Below are 9,830 nucleotides of genomic sequence, written 5' to 3' on the forward strand. Positions count from 1 at the left end.
GGGGGTGGGTGTGGAGGGGGTGGCCGGTGTTTTGTAACACCAGAAAAGGGAGTTTCCATTTCATTCATGGAGTTCTGGGAAATGGAATTTGTATAAAGCCATTTTTGCTCATGATGGAAAACATTTATTCGAAGCTAATAACAGAATTTGGCTCAAAGGCAATTCTAATGCAAACTTAGGAGGGCAAGAGTTTTTTTCTCCAAACTTGACTCTCAGTTTTAGTCACCGCTGTGACACTGCAGTTTGTGTGTCCCGGAGAGGCTGTGAAGTCAATGAAGAACAAGAATGTTCTTTATTTCATTTCCTTTCTTTTCTTTCTCTATTTTTCGTTTTCCTTTTCTTTCCCAGATCAGGTTGAGAACTCTCGGAGGCTCATGGGGGCTAGTCGGCCTCGGTCGTTCACTTGATTGGTCTTAAGTACCTAGCAGATTAGGATAGTGTTTCTGAGGTGTTTGCGAAGGGCTTTTCAGGTTGGATTGACGAACGGCGAAAGCCCCGCACTAAATGTGTGTGTAGGCTGTCTGTAGGCTGAGAGAGAGCCCATGGTCTGAAGTGGGGAGCCGCCTCCCGGATCCTCACCCTGGCTGCCATGATGCTATGCCAGTCACAGATCCAGAAACAATGAAGCTAGGGCCACCAGGAACTGCAACCCGGGCCAAAATCAACCTTCCCTCCCTTCACGTTGTCCCCCCCCCCTTCGTCCCCCCCAGGGAGTTGTCACGCTGACAAAAAGACTGAATCCTACAAGGAAGGAGGACCAAAGCATTTGAAAACTACTGTTTCTGCTGCCTGGCTCATGAAGCTGACTCATAGCTAGCAATGGCTGATTGATCCGTTGACGGTCAGGGACATCTAGCTCATCAACTGACAATCAGGATTAGCTGACTGATCCCCTGAGGATCAATCAGGAACAGCTGACCAGTTGGCAGGCAGCGATAGGTAACCACCTGACAATCGAAGACATTTCCATGGGATGCTCTTGAAGCCCCGCCCCCACTCCTGATGCGAGTCCTTGGAACTCCCTGGAATGGTCCTAAAGGAACGAGCTCCTTTTCCTTTGTCAGACTCGAGTGCAGAGGTCCTATCACTCCATGCACATTAGCAATTGAAAACAGTAATGTTTCTTCGAATTAACGCCCAGTTTGAAAAGCGATCATTTTGTTCCTGAACCATGCTAATATCCAGAGGCAGCCATTACTGGCCCACTGAGCTGACTGTGCAGTCAAATGAAAACATGGCCTTCGCTCCATGCGTCACTGCCATTGACCGTGGTCCTACGGTTTTAATTAATGCCTCACAAGAATATAATTCTAATACAATGTTAGGAACAAAGTGGTGAATTGATTCCTTTCTCGTACAGCAAACACCTGAAGGATTTACCAGAAAGACATCGGCATTGTGAATGGCAGGGAACGGCCACGTCGCCTTTAGATGACGTAGGCACACATCTACGTGTAAAACAGAGTTGAAGCCCAAACACAATGCTTCCTTGAACCCCCATGACCAAGATAAGCGAGGCTTTGCCCAAGTAGTGGCCGTGAAAAATGACACATTTCACCTATGTAATACATAAGTTCCCATGGCAATTTTGCTTAGACCTAATTAAATTTCAAAACATTTTTTAAAAATCAAACAAAACAGAAGACAAAACCAAAACAAGACAAAACGATTGATTCTAAGAGCAGAGTAGTCTACATTAAAAAGTGTGTGTGTGTGTGTGTGTGTGTGTGTGTGTGTGTGTGTGTTCCCACACGTGTGTGTGCACACACAGAAAGCGAGAGATCAACTTTAGGTGCCTTATTGGCTGATTGACTGGAAAAATACCTATAACCAATGTGGAAGTCATCAACTAGGTTAGGCTGGCCCGTGAGCCCCTCGGATCTGCATGCCTTCTCTCCAACACTGGGATTACAAGCACGTGTCACAAGGCCCAGCCCTTTAAACACATGATTCTGAAGATAGAACTCAGGTCTGCAAGCATGTTAACTGACTGTTGAACTTCAGTAGCACCGATAATATCACATATAGTTATCATTCTTTTTTCTTGGTTATTCAATATATTTTTGTTTAAATTAATTGATTTATTTATCCACTTTACACCCCAATCATAGGCCCCTCCCCCCTCTCCTCTTGGTCCCACCCTCTCTCCCTCTCCCCTATCCTGCCGCTCCTACCCCTCAGAAAAAAGGGAGCCCTCCCCCCCTACCCATCGCAGCACATCAAGTTCATCAGGACGGAGGGCCTCCTCTTCCACGATTTTTCATTCTTACCTGAACTGGATCGACAGTTGTTCTGAAAAAAATTCTTTTGAATTGCACTAAGAAGACACAGATAAAGTGTACTAAGCCGAGAGAATCTTTTGTCGGTGTCTTGTTTCGACTATTAAAACTCACAGCAGCTGCTTCCATGTGTGGCTGTGATGTTTTGTCCTAGGCAGACACAGAAGTGCAGCCTCTGAGGGTTTATATTAACGTACTGGGCCAAAAACAGCATCAAGATCTCAGATAGTTTTACTTTATCTCAGCTCTCTATAAAGGAAGCCTTTCATGGCTGTTGGAGAAAAGCATCTCCTTGCATGGTGTTGGGGAACTATTCCAGACTGGAGCCCGTGAAGAAACAAACAGACTTTGTGGAATACAATGCTCTACAAATCTTCAATGCTGTGAGCATAAAGGCCTGGAGACAGACGACTTCACGTATTCAGTAAAACTCCAGAGGTCCCCTGGCTCTGAAGGAAATCACTAAGTTAATAAATGTGAATAAAATGTCAGAGGGCCAAGACTGGACACTTAAAAAGAATAAACTTTTCTTTCAGAGATCAACATCTTTCTAAGGGCCACCATACTTAGGACAGTATGCTATGCCATAGAAAATATACACATAGACCATTGCAAGAGTATTCAGAGCACACACAGACACACAACTGGATGCAGTGTCTTCTCTGGAACTGGTATTGGAGACACCTGAAGGGAACAGGGATGTTTTTCAACATGTGAGTTTAGGGAAAAACCAGGCACCCAGATGTTTACAAAAAGAAATCCTACCCTTCACCATCTACAAGAAAAGTAAAATATTGGTGTATTAAAAGTACTAAATACAAATGTATAATTATAAAATGTATTCAAGTTTAGTATAAGGCAATAGTAGTATGCCTTTCTGGCTTATAAGGGCTTTTTGAACAAAATTATTCTACAAAGGAAATTATCTCAAAGGGTGATCAATCTATTGAATTTAAGAGCTTTGTGTTCCTCAGAGCTGGGCAATAGCTCTGTGGTAGTGAGTTTGTCTACCGTGTGAGATCCCTTTGTTTAATTCTCAGTAGCAAATGTTTTAAAAATAGAAAAGGGGAAAAGAAAACCAAAGAGAGTTTGGAATTTTATGTATTCCTTAAAAGATGCCACAATGAAAGTAAAAAGAAAAATCAAACCTTGGCAACATAAAGGATTCATATTCAAACTAACTTAGAACTTTATCAAACGAGTAAGAAAACAAAACAAAATCACCTCAAGGACATGCAAGCTCATTTGTCAGTCATGTGAATAGTAGCCATTTCTCTCGTTGCTATGACTCTGCCGCAGAAGCAAAGCAAGGGGAAAAGGATGTGTGTTGGCACACAGTTTAAGGTGGTTCAGACCTTCTTGGTAGAGAAGACACAGCTGAGTTCATGGCAACTTGCAGCGGTCACTAACAGTATGGTGCTGCATCCTTATATCCGGGCAGATCAGAAAATGGATCTCAAGGCTGAGATCCATAAGGCCCACCCTCCCTCCCCTAGCAAGTCTCTTCCATCAGCTAGATAGATCCTGCCTTTTAAAGGTTCCATATTCTCCCCAAAACTGCAACATCAGTGAGGACCAAACATTCAAACATGTAACAAAAGGGGAGAGTTTCACATGCATTGGAATTTACAGAAGTAGAAAAGGCAGTACACCAAATACATAGAAAATGTTTGATCATGTTAAAAAGTCAGAAAAAGACCACAGTACAGCTACAACGATCAAGGGCCACTTTCTATTCATTGTACACAGGGTTAAGAATAGTTGATAATACACAATAAATTACACTGTTTTGAGAAATGATACTGTTTTGCTTAACAAACTGAGAAAGAACTTGAACTCTCTGACCAAGTAAATCTATCCTCAGAGTCTATCCTAGAGAAATGCTTGCACTGTTCTTTAGAAGAAGAAACAAAAGATGACCAAATAACCCTGCCCTTAGGTATGTTCCATAGAGAAATGCTTCTAGAAAAAGAGGGAAAAGATGTTTATACTTTTAAAAATGTCAATAAATAATAAAATACATAGATAAGTTGTGGTATATTCACAATAAGTACATCAGTAACGTGAGCACAAAGCTGCTCACAATGTGATTAGAATTCAGAAAAGACATGCTGAGCGGAAAAGCAAGCAATGTAAGATGCCAATATGAGGGCCAAAGAGGTAGCATCTTTGATAACTTTACCAACCGCACACTGCACAAGCATGAGGACCTGAGGTGTGAGCGGCACGTATGTGGAACCCTAGTGCAAGGGGCTGCTAGAAACAGCTGGATCACTAGAGTTACATATGTGAAACCCTAGTGCAAGGGGCCGGGGTGCGCCAGAAACAGCTGGATCCCTAGCGGGGGGCCAGAAACAGCTGGACCCCTAGAGTTATGTATGTGGAACCCTAGTGCAAGGGGCAGCAGAGACAGCTAGATCACTATAGTTATGTATGTGAAACCCTAGTGCAAGGGTAGGGGGTGCCAGAAATAGCTGGGCCCCTAGAGTTTATTGATCAGCCAGCCACGCCAAGTTATGAGCTCCAGGTTCAGAGAAAGACCATGTGGTGGTTTGAGTAAAAATGACACACACACACACACACACCCGCCCCAAAGCTCATAGATTTGAGTGCTTGGTCAACACAGAGTGGCACTGTTAGGAGGTTGGTTTTGTTGGAGGAAGTGTGTCGATAGGGTGGACTTTGGGGTTCCAATGGCTCTCTATTCCTGCGGCCTTCAGGTCTGGATGTAGAGCTCTCAGCTCCTTCTCCAGCACCATGTCTGCCTGTGTGTCGCCATGTTTCCCACCATGATAATAATGGACTAAGCCTCTGAAACTGTAGCCCCAGTTAAATGCTTTTCTTTTTGAAAATTTCTGTGGTTATGGTGTCTCTTCATAGCAGTGGAACACTAAGATAGAGCCTTTCTCGGGACATACAGTAAAGAGGGATTGAGGAAGCCACATGGAGTCAACCTAGGGCCTCCAAACGCATGTGCACATGCACCTATACCTGCATACACACATAAACATAAATGAGTACATACACCACACACACACACACACACACACACACACACACACACACACACACACACACGCACGCACGCACACACACATACACCCACATACACGGGGATAGGATAATGATTTAATGTGTGTAACAGTCAAGATTGTGCATAACCAAACAACTGGTTTCTGTTCCCAGAAACAGCTGGATAAATGTCTAAAGCAAAGCAAAAGTGACAGCAGATATTAGAATCCAGATAGTGAGCGTCTCTCTAAGCAGGAGGGACAGGGGAGGGGATAATAAAAACATTTCAAAGGTTTCAAAACAAAGATAATGATCTCTTTCTTTGAAGACAGTTGATAATAGATATCTGATGTGTTCTTAAATTCTTCAAATGTTTGTATATATAATACATATTATATGATAGGCACATTTTATACACATGTTTTTGAGAGTTCTGTACACATTTTGTTTTGAGCATACTCACCCCATCACCCAACCCTCCCAAGATCCACCCTCCTTCCCTACCTACCCAGTTTTGTGTCCTCTTTTTTTTGAACCCACCAAGAACAATATGTGCTGCCCAAATATTCTTGAATGTGGTTCCTTCCACTGGAGCATTCTCAACTTCCCAGGGGCTATACTCTTAGGAGGAACAGGCTCTCCCTCTTCCAAAAATAGCTGCCAGTGCCTAGGACGGGGCTTTACAGCCCATCTCCTCTCCGTGCTTGGCTGCAGTTTGTCTGGGTTTTGAACAGGTCTTGGGCATGCTGTCACAACGGCTGTGAGTTCATACTGCAGCCATCTACTGTGGCTGGAGGACAGGTCCCTTGTCCCCTCTGGTCCTCCTCTTGCTCCTACATTCTTTCCACCTCCTTTTCCACAACCATCCCTAAGCCAAAGGCGGGTGTGTGTGTTATAGATGTCCCATTTAGAGCCAGGCACCCCACAGTGTCTTGTCTGCACCTTGAGCAGGTGCGCATCTCCGTGTTAATCAGTATCTAGTCCAGACAGAAGCTTCCCTGGCGAAGGTTGAGTGGCTCATCCATCTGTGAGCATAATGGTAAGTCACACAGACACATGCATAGAAATATGACCGACTCACAGTGGGGCGCTAGATCTCGGGTAACAAAGTCAAACCCGTAAGTCCTGCCTTGTCCTTTACACCCCTCCTCATCCGACTTGTCAGTATCAGGCAAAGCCCCTGGCAGGCCTCAGACCCCTGGTTTCTCACTGCTCCCAGCATGGAACAATCTAGTCTTCCTAATCCTCACTCTAGGTGCTGCCTCCCTCAGAATCCTGCCTTTCTGGCCTTTAATGAGCTCCTTTTCCTCCATCAGCCTCCTGGGCACTGAAGTCTTTTCCTTCCTTCTGCCTTTTTATCTAAAAACAAACAAAGCTGTTTCCCTTGCAGGCCCTCTGAAGCGGTTACCACCTCTCAAACCTCAGGCAAGCCGGCCTTTGCTCCTTTCACCGACTTTACCCGCAACCCTTCTCTGGTTCTAGCTGAGGTGTGTTCAGTTTAGTTTTGTCTCCATTTGACAGTGACCAAGCAGGCAGGTAGAAAGAAGCAAATTTGTCACAGCCAACCAATCAGTTCTTGGAATCTCCCTCATAAGGGATATGGTATTTCCTCCTCAGAACAATGCTAGAATTAGAGGTTGCATTCCTAAGAAAGTTCAGCCCTTAATTAGCTGATATAACAGATAGCCATAAGCCCTGCCTTTGCAAGAATCTTCAGGGATTCTCCTCTTGTTTTGGTAAGGAGAGTTCCTATAGGCAGCCATCTTGGGCAGAACAATCACGGAATGGTAGCAATCTTGGGATATAGTGTGCCGCGTTACCACTTAAAGCTAGAAGGGCAAACCACATTGTTCTCCAATTGCTACCGCAGAATACAAACCCCACCCATGAGCAGACACTTCTGTTTGCTCTTAGATCTGCTGCTACTCAGACACCTCCCCAACCCGTGCACCTCCATGTATGAGCATCTTTGTGCCTCTTCAAGGGCTGATCCCAATAAACCTTCTACATCCATGTGAGCCTCAAACCACCATAGGACTCGGCCTATGCACTAGGACAGTCAAATCACTCTGCAGATGCTGGGCGGAGGACCAGCCTCCCCTGCCCGCTCACTTTCAGTGTTCTAGAAGGAATCAGTTCTGTCTCCTTGGATAATATTCTTCCCAGATTATGGGGCGTGGGGTCACCTCTATTGCTTGCTTTCTGTTATTCTGTTTTAGTCTTTTCTCTATGAAGACTGAAGACAGTACTTGCACATACATGAGTACACTTGTCATCTGCCTGTCAGCGCAGCAGACTTGGAGCACTTAGCATACATCTGGTTATGCCACACATAGACTGGAAGGCTCAGAAACATCATCTGTGTCATTGCCTTCTTCCCCTCACAGTTTCTTTCCTTGAAGTTAATATTTGTCTTGCTTTTCTGTTTGTTTAATCTTTCCCATATTTATCATCAGTCTCTTTCTACATATTCTCCCTGTAAACCTTCTTCGAATAGAGTCAAGGAAATTAATTGCTCTGTCAGTCTCATTATCTTGAAATAGTTTCTTCTCGAGCCCTCTGGGCAGGAATTGTTTGGAAGGATTGATCCCTAGGCCTGCTTCCTGTTTGCAGGGAACCTCCCTTCCCATTAATTCAAGGACTTCCTGCATGTCTTTCTTGCGTGAGATCTCTGGCTTCCTATCTCATTCTGGTGCCTGACACTTTTCACTGGCTTCTGCTAAGTTTCAAAGCCAGGACAAATGGGCTAAGGTGCCTATTTACTATATTAACGCAGACCTGGCCTCCAGGTTCTCCCAGCATCCCTTGGTCCTTACCTGTTAGAGTCTGTCTGGCATCCTCTCCCCCTCCCTCTCCCCTTTCCAGCCTAGAGACTGAGAGGCCCTTTCCCCAAAGACTCTTCCCTACATCATAAAGACATTTTGATTACCTCCCCTTTTTGTACCTTTGGCCTTGGCCTCCTGGCTGCTGCACCTGGTACATACACACACACACATGGTAGATGTTCACTTCTTCCTCCTCTAAGCACATGTCCTTTGCTGAGAACTCATCTTCCTTTTAATCTCCTTAGGTCTCCATGATTGCAAGCAATCCTTAATAGAGATTTAACATCATGTGTTAAATATATCCTCAGAATTCACACACTATAGCCACGTTATGCACCAGAGTTAGTGAGATGAAGGATTAGGCATTTTTAAGTGCTGAGCACAAGCTTATTTCATGATTAAATTTAGATGTTTCATTTCAGTGGTATCCCTTAAAAATAATATGCCATGTTATATAGATATTAGTAAAGAATTTAAATTTTCTTCTTGACATTCAGAGATCTTAGTAAACCTAGAAAGAACAAGTAAGTTAAAGAAATGTCAAAATGTTTCATATTGTGTTATTTTTTAGAGGATTTATGGACTTAAGCCAACTAGAAAATCTGTTGGTAATTTCAAGGGAAAGTAAGGAATAGTTTATTCAAAAACGAGTGGACAGGGCAAATGGAAGAGCCCTGAGCTAGCGCTGCATCTAGAAGCCCGCAGCAACGGGGAGCATTTTCTGAGCCTGAACAGCAAGATCTAGAGTGGCAGTGACAGGTGTGTGTAAGAGAGAAGGGATCATGTCAGTGGATGCTGTCCAGCATGGGCTACATGAGTAACACCCTTGGTGAGCCACAGTCACTCCAGCCCAGGGCCAGGAGGAAGATCCTCAGTCCATGCAACACCAGGGCCAAGCTCCCAAATGCTCACTCTGCTGAACCCACCTGCAACAGTTTCTCCATTGCAACTTTAAGGCATTCAAGAGATTGGAGGTGGCTCACTCACAGGGCGAAGAGCAATTTTTCGTTTCTCATAGCGTACTGATGCAAATGTTAATCATCTATTTAAATAACTTCACAGCAACATCTTGGCTGGTGTTTGACTTAACCTCAAATTCCCATCACATACAGTGGACAGAATTTGTCCTAGACTGGACAGTAGTCAGAGAGGACTCCAGAGCAGGCAGCAGAGTAACGTGCTCAGTTTATGTATTCCTCCTTTTTCTTTTATACACTAACAGCTTTTTATAACTTGCTTTATTCATGCTTTATGTCTTAGAGATATTCTCATGTTAATAGATGGCTCCCTCATTCTTTTTCCCATTTTGTGGTTGCAATGACTTAATTGACAATGATTTACTTAATCAGTGTGTTACTTATAAACATCTAAGCTTCTCTCTAGTCATTTGCAGTAACATATGATGCTGTAGTGATCGCTACTTGTGGTGGTTTGAGCAGGTTCGGCCCCCCATAGATTCGTGTGTTTGAATGCTTGGCCATAGGGAATGGCACTATTAGTATGTGAGTGAGGCCTTGTTGGAGGAGATGTGACCTTGTTGGAGGAGGTTGGAGGAGGTGTGGCCTTGTTGGAGGAGGTGTGGCCTTGTTGGAGGAGGTGTGGCTTTGTTGGAGGAGGTGTGGCCTTGTTAGAGGAGGTGTGGCCTTGTTGGAGGAGGTGTGGCCTTGTTGGAGGAGGGTGAAGGAGGTGTGGCCTTGTTAGAGGAGGTGTGGCC

This window comes from Acomys minous, assembly GCF_964271855.1.
Source record: "Acomys minous genome assembly, chromosome: 5".
Lineage (NCBI taxonomy): Eukaryota > Metazoa > Chordata > Mammalia > Rodentia > Muridae > Acomys > Acomys minous.